We start from the raw sequence: 15,890 nt of genomic DNA on the forward strand, positions 1-15,890 counted from the left end.
TATTTCTGGTGACATTGGGGGGGGGACTTGTTGCTCATATAAGCTATAAATGAGACAGGATTTCTTTAATGGTGAGAAAACATGGATTAAGATCTCTAGGGATGTAATGGCAGAATCAATGATAACAGTCTTGGATAGAAAAGCCTATTAGGCAGATGGTATCATGCATGAAAAAGTGATCAAGCTGAGAGAAAGAAGGCCAAATCTGCTTATTGTGATAATTAGAAAAGAAAGAGCCCCCAAGGAATAGGAAGACAGTGAAATGCAACATCACAGCTAGAGAGCCAGTAGAGATGATAATATAAATCCAAGAGAAGGTCAGATTACCATAGGATGGATGAAGGCATATGAAAATGAGTTGTCAGAACTTAGAAAGAGTTTGGTGTCACACTGTGGGACTTCAATTTCCTCTCTGTACATCTGATCAATAAGATGCTTGATTGGCTGCCTTTTTATTTTCAGTGATAGACTGGCATTCCAATCTGTAGGAAAATGACACACAGGACAAGATAGCATTTTCAAGAAAAAAATATGTAATTTTGTCTGAAGAAATATCAGTTCCCTAGCAGAAACAACAAAATAAATAATGAGTGTGAAAAACAAGCTACTGTAAATAAGCATGGAGTAGATAGCTGCCCGTAAAGAATTAAATATATTCAACTCCTGGGGCCCATACTTTCTACCTCTATGATTCTCTTTCTTTCTGAATGCAATGGCAAGAAATCTGTTTTAATTTTAAACCAAACAAAATAACTCAAGAGTGGGGAAAACATACCCTGCCACTCCAAATATAACATTTGCCAATCTATTGCTCCTTCCTAAGCAGCCTGTTAGATTAAAAGTTGTGAAAAAACCTAAGGGCATGATCCAGCCAAAGTTAAACAATTTAAATATCATTACACTAGAGATTTAAATGTGTGTTTTATTTTCCCACTGAAATCAATGGGGCTTAAAGCAGTTTAAGTCTATTTGGATTGTGTCCCATTTGTTCAAATTCTGCAGATTTATTATCTATAGTTATGTGAAATTAAATGAGCTATTTGTTCCAGAATAGTGTTTAAAAAATCACACTTTTGCTTACATTTAGCATGCCATTCTACCCCTTGTTATTACATGTAAACTAATTTGGCTGCTAGAGTGAAATCCTTCAGATTGCTTTTATAGAAACACAGTGCAACTGTGATATAGGTGAACTCAGTCATGGCAAAATATCTGTTGTGTGCTGTGTGAAAATGGAAGATTTGAAATATTGGGTTTTACCAGGGCCGGCTCTAAGGCAAGGCTGGGTGGCGCCAGGCGCCAGGGTGCCGGGCCACCATCGGGGGTGCTGCACGGCTCTGTCTGCGGCAGCCGTGCTGCACGTTGTGCCCGCCAGACAACCGCAGTGGGAAACGGGGCGGGGGGACACCGGAGCTATCTTCGCACCACAGAGCCAGATATGCTTAAGACGGCCCTGGGTTTTACCCAATGCTATCCTACTCAGAGTGAACACATTGAGATTAATGGCCATGACTAGCATAGTTTATTAATTTCAGTGTGTTTTCTCTATGGGATGTCCAGAACATACTGGGCTGGAATGGAAGAAAAAGGTGCCAACTTGAACAGGGTACTCAGCTTCCCCCACAAGTCCTACAGTCGCTCTACCTGAATGAAACATGTGACTGTCCAACCCTCTTATTCCTCCTTTTTCCCCAGTCAGTCTGATGGTTTTACATGGACAAATAGGGATTGTGAGTTTCCTCTAAATTGTTAAGTGGGATGCCGTCAAATTCTGTATTGTACTTAATACATGCAGTGTAATTAATTTACCTAACATTGTAAATGCTCTGTATAATTAATCATGCAAAAGAATTCATAATGTAATGTAGTTTAAGAGGTATTGTCTTTTCATAATGGAGCTGTACAGCATAAAACAATGATCGGACTGATTAGTTAGAAAAGTCATGACCCAATGTGTGATTTTTCTTTATGAACCCAGCACTGTAAATAATTTAGTATTCTCTCTAAATCAAATGAATGTGAATGACTACACAAAGGACAGTAAACAAAAAGCTATGTAAACACCATTATTTCCTTATATGTGAGCATAAATCTGAAATGTGCTCTGTCCCTGTTATATAATGTGCATTCACAGGTAAGTAAGAAATCAAAGTCAAATATAAAGACCACAAATTTGGAAGTAGCATAACATATTAAATGTTGATCTTTTGTTTCAGTCCTACCTTACTGAGGCAGAATTTCCTCTAAAATGTGGATGTATTCAGTGATATACTTTGCTTTTTCCATGAGACCTTAGTTAAAAATGGATCATTTTTTTCTGTTACTGACAAAAATACACAATATAGTAACAAACAAAACCAATTGTATTGAACAAAACCACCACCCACCATTTAAAAGGCCATGGATTGTTTAATTAGACAAAAGCCTGGGAGAAGTAGAATAAAAATTCATGGAACTCTTCATGAATTTGTGTGCCATCCTTGTACAGGAGCCATGCTATTCTTCTCTGTATCATAGTTCAGGTGCTGCCGGAGTGAGTTTGCAGCCTTAGCCACTAATAGTACTTGTCTACCCAGAAACAAATGGGATCAGCAAACAACCTATGTTCCTATCCTGATCACACAGGGTAATCACCACTCTGGATTAATTTTCACCTCCTCTAAACTCCTTGCCTTCAAAAACTGGTTTAGAAGCACAACAGTAATTTCTGGATGTTTTGATAATAATATGAGAGAGCTTTTCTTTTTCTTAAAGGAAAAGATGCTTATTTTTATTCCTTATCACTTTATTCTTTAAACATTTTAAGAAATTACTCAGAATATGCGACGATTCATACAGCTGTTTTGCTCTATGTTGACTTTTCCATCGGCTTTCAATGACTTGTTTTGTGTCTGGATTATAGATGTTCCCTGCTTTTGTATATAATTATGGAACTGTGTTGCCAGATATCTCATATTTAGGCATTCCAGTACACAATAGCTCTGGCAGTGAAAGATGCAACTCACTTTAGAGCAGTACAGCTTGAAAAGAAACAAGAGAACAGACATTCACTACTCTGATTAATGTTTTCATATATATTCATATTCATTCACAAGAGATGCTCATGTAAGCTAAAGGGTTTAATACAGTTCTTCAGTTTGCATAATTCAGTTCAGTGTAAGTGAATTAAACGAGGCTTTGATTCTTGACAATTGTGTTCTTCAGCTTTAGCTGAAACTTCTGTTTATAGGCTTCAAATAGACACAATATGACTAGTCAATCATTTCCCTTTGCACTACTGCTCCCATGTAATAATTAGAATTCTCTTTCATGTCAGTATATTTGTACTGTGTGCATTCCTCATGTTTCACCTGGCTGACTCCAACTCCCACATTTCATTTGGGAAGCACTAATATTTTTAATTTATGATGCTTACACCATCGCCTCTTACCCCTTTTATTCCTCATATGTTATTTCCATCAAAGGCTTGTCTATTAAAATCTTGTCAAAGTTGTCTTGGTAAATTGAGATATTTGCCTTTTGTCTTTCTGTTAGGAACAATCTATGGATGGCATCTACAACCTTGCCCACAAAATGACACGTGTTTTTATTCTCTGCTCTTTCCCCTCTTCAAATCCATCATCTTCATCTATATTCAATTGTCTTTGCCATCCATTTATTCTCAGGAGACTGATTTTCAAAGTGCTCCTCAGGAAATATGCGCCTCCATACCACTATTTATTAATATGATTTAGACCTGTTCTGCAGAGCACTTTCATGCCATTTTCTGAAAACATTCTTCTCTTTGTGGTGTGTGTTTGCATATAAACCTAAAGATTGTTCTCCACTTAATGAAATTTTGCACAGTTCCATTGAAGTCTTTATGATGAGTGACTGTGCTTTATCCTGTCAACTGAAACTTATTTCTCCTTCACATTATCATTCACATCACCTCCAAATACCTAGATGAGTAATAATTTATTAACATTTTGCTTTTTGCTTTTGATTAGAATATAAATAAGACTAAAACAAAAGGAATTCAGGACACATTACTTTTGTCATCTCTGACAAATGCAGCCTTCTAACCCTCAGTTAATTAGAATGCACTAATTAATTTAATGGGTACAAATTATGAATTTAGTCATTGCTTAAGTTACCAAAAATAGTCCCATGATAGACAATAAAGCCAGAAAGCCAACTTAGCAAGCTTTAACATCAGTTTTCTGATGTTATTTTAATATTTTAATTGACAGTAAAAAATTTTTTTTACATTTCTCATAGCAATGATGCATTTTGGGCTATTATTTTTATTAATTATGAATTGCACTTTTAGTGCAACCCCATACATGTCTACTCAGAAGCAAACCTAACTGAGTTCCATGGAATGTATTCTCAGATAAGTGGGGATAGGGTTGTAACTTCACTCCTTATCTTATATTTATAATGGAACATACTGTTATAAAAAGCAAACTATGGCAAGTCCTTAAAGAAATGGGAGTGCCTGATCACCTCATCTGTCTCCTGAGAAATCTCTATGTGGGACAAGAAGCTACAGTTAGAACTGGACATGGAATAACTGATTGGTTCAAAATTGGGAAAGGAGTACGACAAGGTTGTATATTGTCTCCCTGCTTATTTAACACATATGCAGAATTCATCATGCGAATGGCTGGACTGGATGAATCCCAAACCGGAAATAAGATTGCCGGAAGAAATATTAACAACCTCAGATATGCTGATGACACAACCTTGATGGCAGAAAGTGAGGAGGAATTAAAGAACCTGTTAATGACGGTGAAAGAGGAGAGCACAAAATATGGTCTGAAGTTCAACATCAAAAAAACCAAGATCATGGCCACTGGTCCCATCACCTCCTAGCAAATAGAAGGGGAAGAAATGGAGGCAGTGAAAGATTTTACTTTCTTGGGTTCCATGATCATGGCAGATGGTGACAGCAGTCACGAAATTAAAAGATGCCTGTTTCTTGGGAGAAAAGCAGTGACAAAACTAGACAGCATCTTAAAAAGCAGAGACATTACCTTGCCGACAAAGGTCCGTGTAGTTAAAGCTATGGTTTTCCCAGTAGTGATGTATGGAAGTGAGAGCTGGACCATAAAGAAGGCTGATCGCTGAAGAATTGATGCTTTTGAATTATGGTGCTGGAAGAGACTCTTGAGAGTCCCATGGACTGCAAGAAGATCAAACCTATCCATTCTGGAGGAAATCAGCCCTGAGTGCTCACTGGAAGGACAGATCCTGTAGCTGAGGCTCGAATACTTTGGCCACCTCATGAGAAGAGAAGACTCCCTGGGAAAGACCCTGATGTTGGGAAAGATGGAGGGCACAAGGAGAAGGGGACGACAGAGGATGAGATGGTTGGACAGTGTTCTCGAAGCTATGAACATGAATCTGACCAAACTGCGGGAGGCAGTGGAAGACAGGAGTGCCTGGCGTGCTCTGGTCCATGGGGTCATGAAGAGTCAGACATGACTAAACAAGAACAACATGCACCAATGCATTGTTAAAAACCACCATAATACCCCCATTTTCCATATGCTGTTTTTCACAATCTTGGATAGCATAAAGTAAAAAGTAAAATAAAATACACACATGAAACTTCTTTCTTTCTGACATTTAAAAGGATCTCATGCATAGGTGAAGAATCTTTTCACTACTCCAGAACATGATCCTGCTGCATCTACCACACTTACTCAAGGTACCTAGTGTGGCAGCTTTTATGGTAGTCTCCATGAAGGACGCATCAAAGTTTTCAGTATGCTTCATGGATGCAGGTGTCCTAGCAAGCTGAACCTTATGGCTTAAACCAGGCATCCCGAAACTTCGGCCCTCCAGATGTTTTGGACTACAATTCCCATCTTCCACGACCACTGGTCCTGTTAGCTAGGGAACATGGGAGTTGTTGGCCAAAACATCTGGAGGGCTGCAGTTTGGGGATGCCTGGCTTAAACAGTGCTTCTAAAATCAACTTCTCTACAGTGTCTTTCTAAGGATTGATGCTCTTTGGGGAAGAAGCACTCAAATACATTCTTATTGAATCTAAAGACAAAAGAAAAGTTCTTGTCACCCAGTGGGAGGAACAGGCTTTATACCCTGCATCAGACAAATAAGTCCCTTTGTCCCCACAGACAGCAAGGCACTTCAAATAAATATAGGCTAAAACAAATCTGGAGCAAACTGGGATTCTTTCCCCCTCAAAAAGGACATCAGGGAGACAGGTACAACACCTCCAAGCCCCCACACCAAAACTCAAAACCACCAATGACTCCATCAGTGATCAAGTGGGGAATTGCCTACAAGCATTCATACATATTTGATGGCACTTAACAATGGATCGATGGGTTCTCTATACCATCTCCTATGGTTACTACATAGAATTCACCAGTCACCCTCAACATTGGCTCATCCATCTCCACCTCACCCTCCAAACACTAGATTGTGGGGGCTGTGTCCTTCATCTCCTCAACATGGCAGCAATAGAGCCAGCACCCACAGAAGAACACTTATTAAGCATTTACTTGATCTTCATCGTAGTTCCCCCACAAAGCCTGGAGAGTAGTATTCGATCTGGGGTGTGACGGGGGGAGAGGGAATGCTCTTATGGAGGAAGTGTGATCTGGGAAGATTACCATGGGCCAGGTACCATTTGGCCCTTGTAGTAGAGGCTCCCCATTGTGGTCTTGAATGTAATATTAGACAGGCCTTGCCTGGCTTTTTTTTTTTTGCAATAAGGTTATTTTAGGACACTGCAACAAGTCAGCACCAGCAGTCATCCACTTCAGTGCCCACCAATGAGGCTCTAGTTCAGCATTTCCACCAGTCGTGGTTGCAAATAAGTGTTCTGGCTATGGTGGTCTGAGCAAACTTCCAAGTGCCATTTGACCATGTTCTTCCTCATGGAATTGCAGCTCTCAGAAGAAGGTTTTCCATAATGCTACGCACACAACATATTTTCTAAGCATTGCTGTTTCTTCCTTTGCCTGCTGATTCATCCCATAGTAGGTCTTTACCCTAGATTGAGCCTTCTGAAGAGCATCTAATGTTGCCATGTCATTGTCACATGCTACAATAAATAAAATGATTTGTAAACATCACCATTTATCTTGGAGTATTATGCCATATGAAGATTTCAGTGTCTAGCCTTCCGTTTGGTAAGTTTGGCCACAATCTGTATAATGATTGTATAGAATCTTCATGTGTATGTTGCAAAGGTTATAAATATGGCTAGGTCATGATAACTGTCATGTAGTAATGGCTCTGCTTCTAGTCTCAGCAAGAATCCAACCTGTTTAGGCCTAATGGTTTAGTGATTACTGTAATGATACATTTATAAGTAGCACTTCAGCTGCTATGTGGAAATACCTACAACACTTTTCCTAACCAGTATAATATAGTTGGTCAACATTTACAATCCTATAAAGTACTGTAAGTTATTTGTGTCTCTTCAGCAAGTGTATCTCGATGTCTTAAAAGTAGAGCTCATTCTTCACTTTGTTGTTGCTGTTTTCACACAAAGTAATGCCTGGTAATACAACAAATCATATATAAGCTGTTTAATTTATCTCAGAATTGTCCTTGAGAATCTGAATCTGTCCTTAAATTGTATTGTTGTCCCTAATGGACAGTGATACAGCTAACGCCAAATATGAGCAGTACATGCAAGAGTGTTTTAATAAATCATGTTATTAGGATAGAGTATACATAACCATGTATTTTTATTGAAAGAAATACAGATTTTATTTACTTTGTATTTTTCAACAGTATTTTTCTAATACTATTAGGCAGAAAAACTTTCAAGTCATTTACAAGGAGACCATTAACCAAGGTGAAATATAAAGTACTCTAGTAGATCTGTTTGGCTTGTCTCCATCTGTGCATTTTTGTCCTTCGTGCTATTTTTATTTAGTTCAGTTTGTCCTTTTATTTTATTCAGCATGTCCTTTCCTCAATGAACACTTGTGAGTGGGTTCGGATGAATAGCTGATATGGGGACTGATGTGGCAAAGCGCTACAGGGTGATTTGGGGGAGGATGTGTGTTAAGATCATATGTTTGAATGTTCTAAGGTATCACAGAATTGTAGTGAGATTTCAGGCCTCCATTTTCTGGGGGGTGGGGGATGGGAATGAAATTTGGATTGATCCAGGAGTTGGTGAACTACATCATACTATTTTTAAGTTGCATCAACAGAAGTATAGTGTCCAGTAGCACCTTAGACCTTATACATATTAAGTTTGTCATTGGTATGAGCTTTCGTGTGCATGCGCTCATACCAATGACAAACTTAGTTGGTCCCTAAGGTGCTACTGGAAGGAATTTTTTAATTTTGTTTTTACTATGGCAGACCAACACAGCTATCTACCTGTAAAGGGAAGTAATAGTTCCACTTGATTCTGCCTTGGTCAGACCTGGAGAACTGTGTGCTGCTCTTGGGTCCTTCTAACTCTACAGTTGATTCTATTTGCTTGTGCTTTCACATCATTCAAGTGAACTATTACAAAAATATTCTTGCTCAGCTGCCACCACTGCTATTTAGTCTTGTTGGCCGCATGACCCAGAAAGCTGTCTGTGGACAAACACCAGTTCCTTTGGCCTGAATCGGGATGAGTGCCTCACCCCATAGTCATCTTTGACTGGACTTAACCATCCAGGGGTTCTTTACCTTTTTTTTTTTACCACCAAAGAATCCCTAAGAAAGTATCTTAACATCATTTGATTCCTCATGCAGTCCTCCAATGCCTGAAGAAAGACATTGAAAAGCAAATCACTCTTCACTGACACTTTACTAGGAAGGTAAGTAACCTAGAGTGATGATGGCATCCATCCACCCGAAGTGAAACTAGTTCAATGTCAAAATGCTGTGATTACACACTTTACCTTGATGGCCCAACTTAGAGTAGCAACCATTGTCTGACATCATTTTTTATTTTTTTCAATCCCCAATCCACAGCTACCAAGGCTGTGTAGCATACCTCTAGACAGCTCCTTCTCAGAGCTCATAATACTCAATGAAGTTTCATATCCCATATCAGCATGGAGCATCAGCCATGGGCCAGTTGAAGACTTCCCGCTTAACAGTACAGTGAGCATGTAAGGGAAATAGGCTGTTGTTGGGATTCTCAGAGAAGATAAAACTGTTATAAAACCGCAAATGCCACCTGAGTTGAATCTGTGCTATACATAGGTTAACAATGATGGTAGTGCAAGAAGGCACAACTTGTGCAAAGGGTGAAAGTGCAACTTTTAATGCAAGAAAATGTAACTATTTCAGCATTCAACTTAACCCTTTACTGAGTGGGCAAAATGAAGAGGTGCATATATGACCAGGAGGAGAAACAAAGATGAAGAAGTTTGAGTTTTATATATTGATTTGAATCAGACAAGCAAAATTTTGTTATCAGGCTTCTAGCATTTAAAATGACACACACACACACACACACACACACACACACACACACACACTGATATTATAGTGCTGAAATGGGTAGAAGGTTGTGGGTGCATCTCTTTCTATGACCTGTTACACATTTCTGCATGCATTAGTTTCTCTCGAAAGAAAGACAATGTATAGCTTCAGGTTATGTGAAAAATCTCTTGTCTCACTGCTAAATGAGGGCGAACAAAAGAACTGCTATATTTATGCACTTTTATGTTATGGATGTCCACATTGATTCAATTTTCATTTGTGACATTGTGTGCAAGGTTTAATTTTTATTAGCTCCCAAATGCAAAACAAGACATGATTGATATATTTGTGATAAAAGCATATTCCCTTTGCTAGCAGTTGCCTTCAGCAATCTTTCTTGTAGTTTTAGTTTTTCATAGGTATGTCCAAATGTTACCTTGCTACAGAGGAGCAAGGTGGTTATACGTATGAAGGAAAATGCTGTACTTCAGCATTTATGGCTGTACTTCAGTAGTAATATACACAATTTTCCTACAACAGTTCAATTCACCTGAAAGATAGCACAGCGTATTCCTAAAACCCAATAGCACCCGGAATTTGGAATGTTGAAAAAAATGGTTTCAGAGAATATAATTTTTAAAAGATACATTATTAGGAAATGTATGTTAGAATTCCCTTGAGAATTCCTCTCACTCCAGCTCTAATGTACCGGTACTCTTTATTCTTATTTAGGCTGCAAGTCTGCTCCACTTCCTTGTGTGCGTGGGGGGGGGAGTTGCGGTCAGTCCACGTGGCCTCTCGCACCCAGTGGGGGCTGGGCTTAGCTCCCATGTTAGTGGAGATTCCTTGGCTGCATCATGGAGCCTGGCCAGTCAATCCTGGTGGCCGGGGGGGGGGGCGTGCCTTGGTGTTAAGCAGCTGCATGGCTGGGGGATCTCGCTTGTTGTCCAGATCCCAGTTGAGGTTATTCCTGAGCAGATGAACAGTATAGGATTGCACTGTTAGTAACAATCATTACTGAACCATGTAATTGTTGAAGGCAGGGTTGTATGACTTGTTCAGGCAAATGGGACCCATATATTATGCAAGAGAATTGGATGTAATTTTGGGTTATTGTTGTTGTTTAGTCGTTTAGTCGTGTCCGACTCTTCGTGACCCCATGGACCATAGCACGCCAGGCACTCCTGTCCTCCACCACCTCCCGCAGTTTGGTCAAACTCATGCTCGTAGCTTCGAGAACACTGTCCAACCATCTCGTCCTCTGTCGTCCCCTTCTCCTAGTGCCCTCCATCTTTCCCAACATCAAGGTCTTTTCCAAGGATTATTCTCTTCTCATGAGGTGGCCAAAGTATTGGAGCCTCAGCTTCATGATCTGTCCTTCCAGTGAGCACTCAGGGCTGATTTCCTGAAGAATGGATAGGTTTGATCTTCTTGCAGTCCATGGGACTCTCAAGAGTCTCCTCCAGCACCATAATTCAAAAGCATCAATTCTTCGGCGATCAGCCTTCTTTATGGTCCAGCTCTCACTTCCATACATCACTACTGGGAAAATCATAGCTTTAACTATACGGACCTTTGTAGGCAAGGTGATGGGTTATTAGTTATTAGTTCTATGCAAATCAACATAGTTTTCATTGACTTGTTGGATGTTGATGGGTTATTTGGGTTATTAGTTCTATGCAAATCAACATAGTTTTCATTGACTTGTTGGATGTTTAACCACAGGATGTATTTCATTTATTGTGTGGTGTGGTTTTGGATTTGTGTACCACCAGGGTAAGATTAATTAACCCCTAACACATATTTTAAAACTATAATGTATATTTTTCTTTATTTAACTTGATATATTGAAAGTGCCTGGATTTAAAAAAATCCTTCTGAAATTTACATTTTGAAGCATTATGTTCAACCACAATATTTATAACAAATTTAACAAAATTATATTTAGTTACAAGTACAAGCTAGGATACCATGGGATTCGTTGGGTTCTCTCTGCCTCTGCCAATCTAATTGTTTCTGTGTCACTACACAACATTCGGACATAAAGACAGCTGGATCATTTTGGTTGTGTCAGCCTTCCTAAGTACACTGTTTGAATGTTGAAGAGAATAAACAGCCTGCCTGAATTCACAGGTTGACGAAGAATTAATTCTGAGTTTCTCAGAAACACCATAGTTACTTTGAGCAGAAGCTTTTTCTCATGGAGTAGGAGATGGATTTCTTGCCTTCTCGGATCCCTTCCATGGTTATATTCCACTTTGGTTTAAGAATGTTCTGAAAGTGCTCTTATGGCCTTGGTTGACGGTTTTTAGTGAGTAACTGTTGGGGATAATTGACCTTATAAACATGCATGGCAACCATGCAAGCAGGATTGTGTGATTGGTGTAATCGTGGGGAGAGGGGGATGGTTAGTCATGATTCTAAATGATCCTTGCCCTTTCTCTTGTTCAGGCAACAACTGGATAGGAAAGACCCACCTTGAACAGATACAAATAGAAATAGATTGTTCAGTGGGGAAGTATTTCTGTTTCCATTGTGGGTGAATATGAACAGGGACAACTGTACTATATTGATCATGGAACTTCATCTTCTATTTATTTATTTTAATTGACTTTTTAATTATTATTCTTCCTCTGTGTGGCACACAGTACAATTAAAACCATCAACATAAAATATTGCACAGTACCATTGATGGTTTTAATGCCATTGATAGTTACATGTTGATGTTGTGGCAGTGTCATATGGCATGTTCATATTCAAGCAGTGTTAGACAAAATGATAACTTTTTTTTCCCTAAGAACCAAACTTTCTTTAAATATATAATCCCTAAAGCTTCCTTACACAGGCATTTTCCTTCATAGGTATAACCACCATGCAAGTGAAAATATGCATGCACTATGCATGATAATGCACACATATTCATCTTGCACATACTGTATATGGCAAAATACCAATGTGAACAAAATATATGCATGCAGTAAAGCAGACATACAATCTTTGCTCCTGATATTATATACATTTTGTGCCTTTTAATTCATCCATGTAGAGAAAGCAATGTGTGAGAAACAGATCTAAGATTCCCAGGCTTTTCAATGTATGTATTTTATTTTTGTAAATTGCCCTGGAAGCTCTGTTAAATGACATTAAATGAATCGTTCAACTAAATATGTGAACTTGGCAATGTGGTTGAAACACTGGTGTGCATTCTTCTCACCAGCATCTTCATCTTATTCTGTACCTCATCAACGGAAGAAACTAAACTGTATTTCATCAGGAAGGCAACATCAATCAATTAATTGTTCTTGGAACCATTATGTTCTCTGTAAATTGATTAGAGAGAATTGCCAGATGTGCAATCTAACCTGGCATTATAACGAGATCACCCCTCTTTGTATTATGTGACTTCTTTTGGAAAAGAGAATGTTATTCATGTTTTTAGGGGAAAAGAACAAACAATTTGGAAAGAGTAAGTTAATTAGCCCAAAACAGAAGAGCAAATAGATCCCATTAACTGTAAGAGCTATTCAAGGGACAGATGGATAAACAAAGCATTCCCCAACCCCCCTTGGCTTTAATTTGAAATATATGGGAGAAAATGTGCACCCTCTTCCAATACACCATAATTCAGGGTGATATTCAAAATGGAAGAGTAGCACACAATTATGAAACTTTGGCTCCAGCTCCTGTGTACTTTGCCCCATTCTATATACTTATTACTACTGTTACTATTAAATGTTTATAAAGTGCCAGCGGCATGCTTGGCAGCAGAAGACAGTCTCTTCATAGAATGTGGTGTTGATTTTTCATTCCTGAAGGAACACATTTCTAAAATGAATATATACTCATACATATTTTTTGGTTGGAGAACAGCATTGCAAAGGTTGAAGAAATGCAAATTTCAAAGTATAGCTGCTTTTTGCCCCATGTATTGTTTCAGAAAGTGAAAAACAAACTGAATTTCTGCCTCATCTCTAGCATTCAGTAGATATGTGAGAGGAATCACAATCTTCTCCCCGCATCATCATCCACAAGTTGGAGGGCAGTGACTGAAGTTGGGTGCCTCCTGTAGCTATGGAGGATCTCTGCATATTTTAGGGTCCTAGAAAATCAGAGTTCTAAAACAAGGAGAGTCTCCACAACTACAGGATGTCCCTCACTTCAGAAGAGCACTGGCAAAGATGACCGGAATTGGGGCAGGGTTGAAGCTAATGTACTTGTATCCACAGCCATCCCTCACATATTTATTGATTGCAAATAAAAAATGTCTGAAAGGGCCTACAAAGAGAAATGCTTTATGCATAGCTGAACACCAAGTCTGTGGAATAGGGAGAATAAGCTTGAATCGCTATAATTTTCCTTAACATGAAGTCACCCTTGTAGTTATCCTGTCTCCCTGTGGAGAGAATCCAATAAATGTCCTTAAAGGCTTGGGAAAATTGGTTGTTCTCATTGTTTGCACAGTGATGTAGAAAAGCCTTATGGAGTTTAAGTTGAATTAGTGTGTAATAGCAAATAAGTGCTTTACATATTTGAAATGGCAAAATATACCTTTGATAGAAGTGTATAGTTTTATGTAGTGCTTTGTTTATACTTGAATTCTGATTAAAATTGCATGAAATATTAATGGGTGGAAAGGGAGAGATTAGTTCATTAACTATAAATTAAAAGTTGGCATCCATTATTTAGTATGGCAGTTCAGGCTCCCAGTTGATGCCATTTATGTTGCTTTAATTACTATTCCAGTTTGCTAGTCTTACCACACAGGTCAATCAAAAATACATGCAATTAGAGTACGTTTTAAAATCTTAGCTTAGATCATCAGGCCTGACCCTGATGCATGACGTGTGTGTGTGTGTGTGTGTGTGTGTGTGTGTGTGTAGTGCTTTTTCAGATGAAAAACTCCGGTGTAGGGATGGAACGAAGGCACAGTAGGGGTATCCATGCATGCTCAGACCTGATGGGCACCTTCTTCAACCAGTGCTGGGGCTCGTTTTAAATTTAAAAAGGGAGGGGGAGGAAAGAAGGAGTGGACAGGGGTGTGTGCTTCCTTTGCTCCAGAGAAGAGATTTTCTGAAAGGAGTGGGAATAAATGTCCAAGTAGCATGTGTGTGTCAGGGCTGGAGTCAGATGCAGGTCAGCACAAAGAGGAGTGATCCAAACCCAGTGGATCCATTCCATCAATATGGGTCTTGTGGAATGATTAATTGAGCCTGGGACCCAATGCCATGCCAGCCCTTGCCCTGCCTGCTGCTGTCAATAAAGATTTGGCCTGATTTTATCCCATCACCATTGTACAATCTGCTTATTTTGCTGCTCTCGTGGGTCACATAATGCGCCTGCCTGGGTAAAATAAGATTAAAGGTGTTCACAGCCAAACCAAGGTAATATGGCAAATGGGGGTAGGGGGATTGGCAGTAAACGTACCTCTCTGAAACGGGCCATATTTGCAATATTGCTCCAGGAGTGGACAAAAGTCACACATACATGAGCTTGATCTTCATCTGTTTTAAACTGCCATACTTTCAGTAAAAAGCAGTCATTTACAACTGGAAATTGACTCTAGATTTCCTCAGAAAGTCACAATAGAAACCCTTTTTCATCTAAAATAAAAGTTCTTTTTTTAGTTCTGTCATTTACAGGGATTGCCAAAATGTAATTTGGAACGTGCAATATTTATTGAATCATTCCATGGGCATATGGAGAAAATGTAATATTCTTATACAAAAGGTTAAGATTATTCCTTGTGTGTTCCTCTCCTGGTACTTTAAGTAACACAATATGCTCAGAGTTCAACCTGAAGCAATCAGAGAAAGAAAAGAAAAGAAGATCAATAGGTTTGACGACAGCTATTCTTTCTCCAAATGAGAAGGAGGCTTATAGGAGCACATCATGTGGCGGAATGTTCTTGGATGTGGCATTGACTTTAAAGTATCAACATATCTCTTTTATGTAATGCTAATTATACTTTGTCCAGCTGTACAATGGAAAGCCTATCAATAGAAGCAGCATTGCTCATGCATGACCAGCTAATTCCTCCTGCATCAGTAGGTAGACTTTGAAATATCCTGGGGCACGAAAGGTGAAGACTGTTGTCACTTCATTAGCTGGTAGAAACGTACAGCAGGTTTCTTGGGTCATACTTTTGGTTCTGCATATTCATCTACTTCATAATGTAGACGTGTCTTCATCATAAATAATGGGGCAATTGTTTGGATTTCAACAGGCTGTTTGCATAGGAAAATGCAGCAAAGAACACAATTCTTCAATTTGCTTTTCCTGACTTGTTTTTTTTAAGCTTATTGGATTAGTTGTATTGCACGTGTTTTCAGTGCAGCATAAATTTCTAATTACCAATTCCCTACTAGTTACTGAATAACGAAGCTTATTGGACAGCATGTATTGTAGCAAAATGTTTATTCTCTTCTTAACCTTAATTTAAATGTAATATAAATTCCCATCTATTTTTACAATGATCTGATGGAAAATTA

The 15,890-nt window shown here is 38.8% G+C and overlaps 1 non-coding gene across 1 annotated transcript; it reads right to left on the reverse strand.

Moving 5' to 3' along the window:
* Positions 1–2,443: 2,443 nt before the first annotated feature.
* Positions 2,444–2,546, reverse strand: LOC118085810 (U6 spliceosomal RNA). The gene has a single exon (XR_004692686.1). It is a non-coding gene; the product is annotated as a U6 spliceosomal RNA (small nuclear RNA).
* Between the last annotated feature and the right edge of the window lie 13,344 nt (positions 2,547–15,890).

Source organism: Zootoca vivipara, chromosome 4 (genome assembly GCF_965207765.1).
Source record: "Zootoca vivipara chromosome 4, rZooViv2.hap1.1, whole genome shotgun sequence".
NCBI classification, from domain to species: Eukaryota; Metazoa; Chordata; class Lepidosauria; order Squamata; family Lacertidae; genus Zootoca; species Zootoca vivipara.